This window comes from Boleophthalmus pectinirostris, unplaced genomic scaffold (assembly GCF_026225935.1).
Source record: "Boleophthalmus pectinirostris isolate CB_2022bp ecotype Guang Dong unplaced genomic scaffold, ASM2622593v1 HiC_scaffold_4, whole genome shotgun sequence".
NCBI lineage: Eukaryota > Metazoa > Chordata > Actinopteri > Gobiiformes > Gobiidae > Boleophthalmus > Boleophthalmus pectinirostris.
The window spans coordinates 35,019,474-35,030,879 of NW_026571353.1; positions in this window are offsets into that span (position 1 = coordinate 35,019,474).

An 11,406-nucleotide genomic window follows, 5' to 3' on the forward strand; every position below is an offset into this window, starting at 1 on the left:
AGAGCCCTAACTAAATACAAAGTACCGAATCTAACTCAAGGTTTACTGCGAACAAAAACAAAGGTGTCTCAACGAACTAAACGAGGCAATAGCTGGCAATATAACAAACTGAGACAACCCAACATCAAACAAAAGTGGCGAGCTGGCCGCAGTGATCCAGCCGCCTCGAGCAGGAGGAAGATGGTCCCTTTCCAATCCTCCGCTATCACAGGTGTCATCCGTGGATTGGTGGAAGCGCAGGGATGAACGGCCAATCGCTGACGCGCTGCGACGCCAGCCTCCGTCCCACGTCAGGTACTCCCGCACATCTGGGTCCAGGGCTCGCAGACCAGGAGCATCATGCGCAGACAAAAGCAATTACAGAAGAACGGGAGCACTTCAAACAAATATCAAAGGGCCAAGGCCCATAACAGTGTTTAGCTTGGCATTTTTGAGCTATAAAACCACCTGGACTTGAAGAAATGTCAGGTGGAGCTGTTTAATGCCATACTGTGGAACTTTCCAGGCAGAGCAATGACATATACAAAGAAAAGTTACACATACAACCTTTAATACACAATGTTCCCACGGTCATGGAAATTCTGGAAAAGTCATGAAATTTTAGTATCTCTTTCACGCAGCTACATCGTTCTGTTAAGTTCTCATTAGACTGTTATGATTATTTCTGAACGTTTGCGCCTTCAAAAAAGACGACAATAAATGCACAGTATTTTGAATATGTTAAAAAAAACTATAAAACCAAACCATAAGTTGAGTGGAAAGGGTTACAATTTCATATTTAGCCCTAAAAGTCTGATCAATTCTACACATGTAGGTGCCATATAGTCATGGAAAATTCACTTGAGGTCATGAGAAAATCATGGAAAAGGTTTGAAATGTCAGTGAAAAAGAGTGGGAACTCTGAATATAGATTGATATCAGTCTGGTCACATCTCCCTCTGTTGCGCCTCAAGTGATCATCCAATCAGATTTGTTTATTTCAGTGACGTGGGTGAAACGAAGGAGCTCATTGGTCACCTCAGATGAACAGAATTTAGCACTTCTCTCATTGATTCCGCTATGTTTTTCAGTCCCCTGTGATATTTTATTTTATTTTTTTCTGTTGTGGGCAAATTATCTGTGTCCCTGATTGGCTTATCCACCTGTCAGTCACACCCATTTGAACTCAGGAGATTCACCGGTGACCAGTCTCACATTTTTGTAAAGTATTGAAGAAATGTTTATTCTGGATCCCAGGCAAGGAACAGGAATCAGTATCAGAAGTTTCACAAGTTAAGAATTTAAAGGGCCCATATTATATTACTGTTTTCCGATCTTTGTCATAAAGTTGAATCAGTGTATCATTCATTCATTTTTCAATATAAAACCAAAAATTTTCTTCATTATTTGTCTCCAAAACCAAAATAAAAAATGGGTAACGATTTGTTTTTTTTTAGTTTTCGATTTTGTGTTTAAACGAATAATGGAAAAAACTGATAACGGCCGTTTCCCGTTTACGTGACTTAAACTGAGATGCCGGACTGAACCAGGACTAAACTAGGTCCGGGACTGAGACCCAGACCAGGACCAGAACTGAGACCAGGACCAGACTAGATCTGAGAACAGGAGTGAGACCGTGATTGAGACCGGGACCAGACCAGGACTGAAAACGGTTTAGTCCTGGTTCAGTCCGGCATCTCGGTTTAAGTCACGTAAACGGGAAACGGCCTTTATCTTTTTTTTTTTTTTTCATTATTCATTTAAACACAAAATCGAAAACTGAAAAAACAAATCATTATCTGTTTTTTCATTTTGGTTTTTGGAGACAAATAATGAAGAAAATAGCTGTTTTTTCATTTCCTTATTTTTGTTTTTATTTTGAAAAACGAATGAACGAATGATAACACGGATTAAGTGGTTTCCTCATCACAAACAGACCTGGAGTTGTGTTTTGTTTCCTTCACACATGTTTAACACACACACAGTTTTACTACAGTCCGAGTTTGGCCTGTACACAGATATATACAGTCTGCGGCGGTCACCCTAAACTCTGTGTGTACATTTACATCGGCGGCTCTGACAGGTTCCTTTCAGCTCGCTCCGGTCCAATCAGGGCTCTTGTGTTGAAGAATAGAGGCACTTAGCGAGGAACACTGCTGCTTTTCCATTCACAGCAGCTCGTAGGTCACACGGGCCCGAGACAAAACACTTTCTCACATGTTTTGATTTTGTGTCACGCCAGAAACGCGCAAAAGACCCACCGAGGAGGAGCCCACACGGAGCAGAGCGAGTGCACTGGAAACTCCATCCAGGAAATGCACAGTAGGGTTTATTTAAAGGGGGTAATATGACTAGAGGTGTGCAGAAATATAGATGTATCGTATCAGTTAATGTGATGATACAGAATCGATATATTGTGTATTTTGTGTTTTGTTTCACTTTCATACTAAATATCAGATAAAAATTTAAAAAAGGGGCATTTTATTTCTATGAGGTTTTAAACTACTAACACTTTTTTTCTTACTATGTTTAGGATTTGAGACTTGACTTGATAAACTGGACTAAGACTTGGGACTTGACTTGGACTTAAAGGTCAATGACTTGGACTTGAGGCCTGTGACTTGAGAAGACTTGATGCTTCTCCTAAACAGTGTTGGGAAGGTGACTTTTAAAATGTATTCCCCTACAGATTACAGATTAAATACCCCAAAATGTAGTTTGTAACATAATCCATTAAATTACTTAAAGTGAGTAATGTAATCTGAATACTTTGGATTACTTGATATTGTCGTGCTTTTTAAAACTACATCAATGTACCAACCACATCCTGAAAATTCTTCTTTGTTCTCTTCAAATTGTCTGTTGAGCCCAAGTCTCAATGAATAAGAAACTGTTTGCTGTAAAGTAGCAAAGACCAGGAAATCTGAACATAAGATGTTTTATCTGCTAAAAGACAATAAAAAGCCCAGTCTTTACTTAACCATTTAAAAATATTATTGATAGAGAAATGATTTTTATATGAGATCACTGCTGCTTTAAATTATGTCCACTCTACTGTTAGTGTCATATTGTTTAGTCCTGGTTTAAACCTGGTTTAGTCCTAGTTTAGTCTTGGTTTTAGTCCTGGTTTTAATCTTGGTTTTAGTCCTGGTTTTAATCTTGGTTTTAATCTGGGTTTTAGTCCTGGTTTAGTCCTAGTTTAGTCTTGGTTTTAGTCCTGGTTTAATCCTGGTTTAGTCCTGGTTTAGCCCAAAACGTGAAAACAGGAAAATACCGCCATGTAATCCATTTATTTCAAGAAAGTAACTGTAATCCAATTACCACTCATGGAAACAGTAACTGTAACTGAATACAGTTACTCATAATTTGTACTCTGATTACATAACGCCGGTACAAGTAATCTGTTACTCCCCAACACTGCTCGTAAAACAGGAGTGTCAAACTCAAATTCACAGAGGCTCAAAATTAAAAACTGGGAGTAAGTCGTGGGCCAAACTAAACACCTGGATGTTTTCTCTTCTTTCGAGACGTGTAATATTAAATCTTTTCTTATTAAAATAAATATTTTATAATAGTTTTGCTTAAACAATGAATCCAGAACAAGCATCACATAAAATAATAACAAAATTTTAGTTAAATAATGTCTCTATCGCCTCTGTAACCGGCGGTCCAGCTCTAATACATATTTGATATGATCTCACGGGCCAAATATAATTATATCATGGGCCCAATTTGGACCCCGGGCCTGAGTTTGACATGTCTGTCCTAAAAAAACACATTTTATAAAATACTTTTCTCTTTACAATGATAAATGCGGAGCTGAATTTTACAGGAACAAACTGGAACATGTCTGTCCCACTTGTCCATTTGTTACTTTGGATGTAACTGAAGTACTGTGATGTGGTAAATGTACTACAGTAATATACAGTACAATACAGTACAACAGAGAGAACCTGATCCTTCCATTTCAGTGCAGCCTTCACGACAAAATAACTGATATTTAGCACTTTTAAATCTGAATTCTTTCTATTCTGACCCTGACGATTTTCACTCAGATCTTGTCAAGAAATTTAAAAAGAAAAAAAATGTATTTCTACAATTCTTACATAAGTACAATTTAGTTTAAAAGTCAATATACATTGCAAAAATCCAAAGACTTGAAATGACTTGGACTTGACTTGGACTTATGGGCCAGTGACTCAGGACTTGACTCGGACTTGAGGTCAAAGACTTGAGACTTATTGAGACTTGCAAAACAACGACTTAATCCCACCTCTGGCACATCGTAACAGGTTTGTATCATGTTTTTTTGTACATTTATGGAGAATCGTTGTGTGGGAGCATGTTGTGGGCGGAGCTTTGCACAGAATGTTACAGCTAAACATAAAGAGGGTTTGAATAGGGCTCTGGAGAGATCTCTAGATTACTCAAACATGCTTGGATGACTCTAAAATCTCCCCAGGTGTGTTTTTGATGAGGGAACAGTTTTATAACATGATAGAAAGCTCTAAAAATACCTCCTCTTTAACTGAATCTCTGCTGCTGGCCCCTCCTCTTTTCACTTTTATTTGGAAATTGGCTATTTTTTGCGCTGCACATGTGTGACCCAGTATAATTTTTTTTTTGTAGTTGATCTCCAAACCATATAGTTTTCTTTTGGATAACAGTGAAAGTCTAACCTCTGCCCTGCACGGTCCCATTTCACACAGGCCACCTGGATCCAGATGGAAGCACTCAGGAGGAGCGTGGGTCTGACCTCCTCTTACCACATCCCAGCTCTCGTAAACGACCCGACTTCTATTTTAGTACACGCTCGTTTAAATGTATTTATTTAGTAATGTAGAGTTTTTGATTTGAAACTGATTTTGGGTCAAGAGAACAAAAGCGTTTACGGACTATTTCAGATTTGGAGAGAGGTTCAGACAAAAAGGCCAACTAACGAGCCAAAGTCCAAGAATCAAAAGACAAAATTCGTAGTTCCAAGTCCCAGATTTGAGGAGAAAATTGAGAAAAACCAGAAGCTCAGAGCTGAGATCACTGCATTTCAAGCACGGCTAAAGAACTCACAGCTTGGCAAAAAGAAAGAATATCATGAAACACTGATGTCCTTGGAAAACGAAAGGTCCGGACAAGACAGACATGAGTTTACACCTCAAATCGAAGCCCTCACTCAAGAAAATATGAACAACACAGAAGCTGAACAGTTGTATTTATCCGAGAGGCTTGTGTATTTTCTTTAAGACGTGAATTTCAACAGCTTTGGTTTGGGCAAGAGCAGTAATCACAAACAGACATGTCGTTTACAATTTGCTTCTTACTGCAACATCAAAGTTTTCATGTTAGTAGTAAGGTCGGATTTGTATATTTTTGTTTATTTTTTGAGCTGTTAATGATAAACGATATTTGCCAACACCGATATTTAGCGATATTTAGCTTTTACAATCCATAGCAAGGTCCACAGATTTATCTTAAAGGCGTGTTGCGTAACATTTCTACCTCCTGCTTGTCTTATGCTTGAAATGATATTGCTTTGCCTGGAATGTTACACGGAAGAGATTAAAGTGTCCGTCACGAGGGAGACGAGCAGATTACAGCGCTGCACTACATTACAGTTCAGATTCAGATTGTTAAAATGATCACAAAATGTATTTCTCTGAGATATAAAATTATTAGTTTCATGTTTTAACGCTCTTCTACGTCTCTTTTTTACTCATTTGTTTGTTTAAAAAGACGAATCTGATGCACTGAAGACAATCTGAGAATGACACATGAGCAGGCAGAGAACGGGCCAGTGCCAAAAAATATCTGTATCAAATATCGACATTGGCTGATACCTTTTTTGATGGATTGCCATGAGGATCGACCGATACTGGGATCGATATATCACCCATCCCTGAACAGGAGTTTGAGTGTTCCATCACCAGTGTTGGGGAGTAACAGATTACATGTACTGGAGTTATGTAATCAGAGTACAAATTATGAGTAACTGTATTCAGTTACAGTTACCGTTTCAGTGAGTGGTAATTGGATTACAGTTACTTTGTTGAAATAAATGGATTACACAGAGGTATTTTCCTGTTTTCACAATTTGGGCTATATCACTTTTTTTCTTTTTTTTTTTTTTTATGGTAATTCCACTCATTGCCGGAAACTAAACCAGGTCTAAAACCAAGTCTAAACCAGGACTAAACCAGGACTAAACCAGGTCTAAACCAGGTCTTAACCAGGTCTAAACCAGGTCTAAACCAGGTGTAAACCAGGACTAAACCAGGTCTAAAACCAGGTCAAAAGCAGGACTAAACCCAGGTCCAAACCAGGACTAAACCAGGACTAAACCAGGTCCAAACCAGGTCTAAAACCAGGTCTAAAGCAGGACCAAACCCAGGTCCAAACCAAACCAGGACTAAACCAGGTCTAAACCAGGTCTAAAACCAGGTCTAAACCAGGACTAAACCAAGACTAAATCATGCTGCCCGGACCGTGTCTCCTCGTCTTCTATCAATAATATTTTGAATACGGTTAAATAAAGTCTGGGCTTTTTATTTTCTTTTAGCAGATAAAACATCTTATATTATGATTTCCTCGTCTTTGCTTCTCTACCAGCAAATCAAGTAATCCAAAGTATTCAGATTACATTACTCACTTTAAGTAATTTAATGGATTACGTTACAAACTACATTTTGGGTTATGTAATCTGTAGGGGAATACATTTTAAAAGTCACCTTGCCATCACTGTGCGCCACATATGCTTCTCCTCCAGTTCCTCAACATTCCCATGTGCAGGAAGTTTAAAGTCATCCTGCCTCTTACTTCTGCCCATCACTGGTTCTTTGCTTTTGGGCATAAATTTTAACTTCTATGCTGGTTTTGTGTCCTTATTATGCAACTCAGTCTTTGTCCCCTCTGTAGGAATAGTGCACAAAGTCTTCTCTTGGACATTCTTTTTAGTCTTTACTGATTGTTTTTCGACTCTTACTGAAGTCTTTTTATGGATGTGGTTCTTCATGTCTACCTGTTCAGTTTGAGACTTGCACGTCTCCTCCACTGCAGCCACTCGTTCAGTGACATCAGGTTCTAGGCCAGGGGTGTCAAACTCATTTTGGTCCAGGGGCCGTATCCAACCGACTTTGATCCCAAAGGGGCCGGATCAGAAAACTCATGTCATATAAACCCCAAAAATAACAATAAGTTCAAATATTTGTGCAGAGAAACACAAATCTATGACAGAAATCTTTTTTAATTGATGAACTCTTTCTTTTACAAAATATTATAATATTATGAACAACCTGAAACTTTAAGAAAAATACAATTTCAACACAATGTTTTAACATGAACTTGTTTAAAATTAACTTGTAGAAATAGGAATAAGTAAATTTTAGTTGTAAAATCCTGCACTCGGCTCCACTTTTCTCATGTTGGACATTTTTCTGATGAGGGTGTCACGGTCAACAGTCAAAACGATCGTCCTTTAAGAGCGTTTGGAAAGAGACAAGACTTCATTTGTGCTGCTCTGGTGGGAGGGGCCACGTACAGAGACGCTGCTGTGATAAACACCACAGAAAATTAACAATATTTTAATAAAAAAATAGAATTAAAATATTTTTGTAGAAAATCAGCCGAGGGCCAGATTAAAGGTCTTGGAGGGCCGGATCTGGCCCCCGGGCCGTATGTTTGACACCTGTGTTCTATGCAAAGTTTTTCAGATGTTTCCTTTTTCCTGTTTTTCGTTGCTTTTTCAAATGAGAATGTCTGGTTCCTGTTTTAACTCAGGAGATTGCTCTGAGTCCTGATGTGGACTGTTGCTTATCTCTTCTGATTTCAGAGGAGCTAAAGGAGGTTTTACCAACACAGCAAAATGTTGTTCTGTCACCACTGCGCTATCTGCCTCATCCGATATGATGTCATGGAGATCATTTTATAATATAATTCACTATCTAGGACCACACCAACAACAACATAGTGCGAAGAAGTTTATCGATAATGTACTCTTAATGTAAACGGCAGCCGGAACGGGACCCCCCCTCGTAGGCGTCTTATGACTGAAAGACAAACAAAATAGGGGGTGGGAGGGTGGGGTTGAGTTAAACTGGGATGATGGGAAAGGCTGCTACATATAGGCTTCTGGGAAATTAGAGTCGTGGTCGAGGTAAGATAAGATAAGATAATCCGTTATTGTCTCCCATGGGATAAATTTGTCTTGGGACAGGGGGTAACATGCTTTATCAAAAAACAGGACAACACAGCACAAAGCAGCACATAAACAAACACCATAAAACAAAGTAAATATGAGACCAGTCTGACCACGAGTGATGCACCAACAGGACCTTTAAATTATTCTTAACAGGCAAACCCTCTGCATTCTTCTGTTCTATTAATTATTGCACATTCCCTAAGCCTATGTGCAGTTTTAATTATTGCACATTCCCTTAGCCTATGTGCAGTTTTAATTATTGCACATTCCCTTAGCCTATGTGCAGTTTTAATTGCACATTCCCTAAGCCTTTTATAATTATTTTTAACTACACTATCTGAGTTTAGCAGATTAACAGCTAGTGGCACAAAAGAATGTTTGAATCTGTTCAGTTTACAGTTTGGGACCCTGAACCTTCTGCCTGACGGCATCAACTCAAACTGACTGTGAAGAACATGGGTTGGGTCACTGATCACCTTCCTGCCGAGCTTCCTCACAGTCTCCTCAGAAATTTGCTGAAGTGAGCTTGGGGCCACACCCATTATTTTACCCGCTCTTTTAGTCAAGGTAAAAATCTGTGATTTAAGTTTGACTGACAGGTTACCAAACCATGTTGACATGCCATAGCGTAAAATAGATTCCATGCATGCTTTGTAAAACATCAGCATTACATTGGTGTCAACTCCATATAACCTAAGCCGTCTTAAAAAATAGAGACGCTGGCTGATTCTTGAGCAGACAGACTGAGTTCGTGACAGAGGTGAGTTGTGGTTCGCTGGTGAGAGGAGAGGGCGGTTGAAGCGTGGTCCTGCTCCTGAATTTCAGTTAATCATATTAACTACCGTATTTTCTGGGCTATAAGACGCACTCTTAAGCCATCAAAAAACGACTGCGCGCCCCACCGTCCAGAGCGCCCCATACACAAATCCACTTGGGTGTTCCAGCACGACTTCAGTAAACTACAAAGCCGCACCACCCGCAGAACACGTAAACACACACACGGAGCAGACAGCGACCGCACAGCGACAAACACCCACAGACACACTCATCACTCCACGCCGACGAGGAACGGAACGGAGGAATGAACCGAAAAAAGCGAGTGCAATGTGCCACTTCTAGACACGACTGAACAACTGAGTCACTGCGAACACGCCGACAATCCAGCGATCCCAGACAGCACCCTCCCTACACGCCACAACTGAACAAAGCCCAGAGTCACCGTGAACGCCACAAACAAAGTCCCACTGACCCATCAAATTGTTGTGTGTCGTTTAAAGCGGTTTATTTGTGAAAAAAGTTTGAAAATAGACCATTTAATGACAGTGCGCTTTATAATCCAGAGCGCCTAATAGTGCGGAAAATACGGTACATCGATTTTATTTTAATTCTAGCATTGAACCTGGCAGCTCAAATGAGACACTCATATGAGGCTCATTCTGCTTTGGGGTTGGATAATCGTCTTAAGAACCAAAACACCAAATAAATGGCATATCAGGTCGAAACGCTTTTATAATTAACAATAAATCAGCATTACAATTGTTATCAGTAAAAGTTATGTTTGGTTTTATCATGTGCACCTCTCATCTAGAAGTCAATGTTTATGGAATTAAAAATATATATCTACACATTTCCTTTAAATCCAGTTCAGTTTTGTCATTAGTCATTCAGTTTTTCAGTTTTTTGCCGTGTGCAGGTCAAGTGTGATGTGAATCGCTGCTATCACATTTCTCCGGCTTCTCTCGGATCCTGTTGATACTTTGGGGGTTAAATAAAGGTCACGCAGGGGTCATGAGGTCATAAAGTTTAAGTGACTCGTTTTAGCATAACTGCGAGTCAAAACACATGTGGGTAAGTATTTTCCCTCGGTACACAGACATGACAGCTCTTATTCCACAGAGTTGCCCAAGTGATTGTGGCGGGGGCTCATGTTTTTCTAATTACGACTTGGTTTGGCGGGAGAGTACCTGTGTTTTATATTTATTGGTTTTACACGAGTTCAGTGGCAGTTTGTGAAGAAAAAGTTAAAAGTTGGAAATGACACGAAGTAGCTCTGAGTTCTAACGCTTGTTTCTGAGATTGGAAAAGGGAAATACTGTAAAGGAATGCATTTTTCCTCACAGTTTAAACATTCACATTCAGCAAAATAAAGGTGTTGTCATTGATTTCATTTGCCTTTTAACTCAAATTATTATCTCTGACTCTTATTTGACCTGGAGGATGGACATCTACCTACTGTATGTCCATGGAGAATGTTGCAAAGTATGATTTTTACTTTCAAAACAAAACACATTATTTGAATTAAAGGGCTTGGCCTCTATTTTGAAACATTGTTCTGGTCCAACCATGTCTCTGATTGGATAAATAAGTATCTCTAGCAGTTTCTTCCTTATAGTTCTTGTCCAACAAATTGCATTTTAAAGGTCTTATATTACACAAAATAAATTCTTGTGAGCTTTAAACCATTTTAGAATGTTTTTACCTCCTCAAAAACAGACCTGGAGTTGTGTTTTGTTTCATTCACACGTTTGAGTAATCCTTTAGTAGTAGTAGTGCAGGTGCTCTACAATAGCCAGGTTGGCGCCACCTAGTGCCTCCGCTCAATTTCATTTCGCTCCAGTGACTAGATCAGGAATCAAAATACACTAGACGGTTTGCAAGAACCCCGGAATTTGTAGACCGCGCACCGGCCAATCAGCGAAGACCTGTGAAGCCATGATGTCAAACTCAAGTGCCTGTCTGGGTCCCTTGGCAACAATTCCCGAGATCGAGGATTTAAAGCCGGAACAAAGAGAATGTTTGGTGAATTTTATCAAGGGGAAAGACGTTATTGCCCTTCTTCATACGGGATTTGGCGCATTACATACGTCATGATCAAATAGCAGCGATTGGTTAAATTAAAAAAGTACCTGAGAGAAGAAAGAAATAAGCAGGTTTGTGTGTTCAGCATGTGTGAATGAAACAAAACACAACTCCAGGTCACAACTCCTCCCAGTGAAGGCCCCGGGGAAGACCCAGGACACGCTGAAGGGACTATGTCTTTGGGTTGGCCTGGGAACGCCTCAGGGTCCCCCTGGAGGAGCTGGAGGACGTGTCTGGGGTGAAGGAAGTCTGGGAGTCCCTGCTTTTACTGCTGCCCCCACGAACTGGCCCTGGATAAATGGAAGAACATGGATGGATGGACAACTCCAAGTCTGTTTGTGATGAGGAAACATTATAACATAAATCTGTAACTTATT